This window comes from Schistocerca piceifrons, chromosome 1 (assembly GCF_021461385.2).
Source record: "Schistocerca piceifrons isolate TAMUIC-IGC-003096 chromosome 1, iqSchPice1.1, whole genome shotgun sequence".
In the NCBI taxonomy this organism is placed as follows: domain Eukaryota; kingdom Metazoa; phylum Arthropoda; class Insecta; order Orthoptera; family Acrididae; genus Schistocerca; species Schistocerca piceifrons.
In genome coordinates, this window is record NC_060138.1 from 1,115,647,301 (window position 1) to 1,115,648,061 (window position 761).

Here is a 761-nt window from a genome sequence, read left to right on the forward strand (position 1 = left end):
TAAGGAGCGGTATCATCACCGCGGTGAGCAATGTCTGCCGATAAAAGCGAGCTGATCAGAGGCCAGCAGTGGATTGCAGTTTTGTGATGTTGAAATGCTGGATTTGATGGTTTTTGTAGTAACAAGTTAACCTCCAATTGCACAGTAAAGCTCGTTCTAAAACGCATCGCTTTTGGTTCGGCTTGTAGTATGAAAGTATCGAGGAATGTGACAACGCGAATCTTAATGTCACCCTTGTTGGACTGTTGCAGTTGACTCGCGCTGCTTACGGACACACGTTACTCTCGACGATGATTATCGGGGAAATGCTATTATTAGGAAAGATAACAACGTGTCTACGTGTCCCAAACGTGTTTGTAAGTAGTGTATAGATATTGGCAGCAGGTTTGTTAAGTGGTAGCGTGGCCGAGCGGTCTAAGGCGCTGGTTTAAGGCACCAGTCTCTTCGGAGGCGTGGGTTCGAATCCCACCGCTGCCAATAATTTTTTTCACCTTAGAATGTAACACTTGCAACCCACGTGATGGTAATTTGCAAAGTACTGTTGCTCCTGACTGAATTAATCACGAAAAGATATCTGAAGTATATTTGGTGTTATTTTATCCAAACTAAACTCGAAACTCTGTGGCCATTATGTAGATGAATAACGCAACCAGCCACAAATAGTTTTGAAGTGCTTTACTGCAAAGCCTTAACTAGTTTCAGGCTACCATGCACATCTGCAGATTGGTAACGTTTCCGAATGGATGTCGTACACTATCAGA

General features: G+C 43.5%; 1 non-coding gene across 1 annotated transcript; it reads left to right on the forward strand.

Moving 5' to 3' along the window:
- Nucleotides 1–395: 395 nt before the first annotated feature.
- Nucleotides 396–477, forward strand: Trnal-aag. Its single transcript has one exon. It is a non-coding gene; the product is annotated as a tRNA-Leu (tRNA).
- The last annotated feature ends 284 nt before the right edge of the window (nucleotides 478–761 follow it).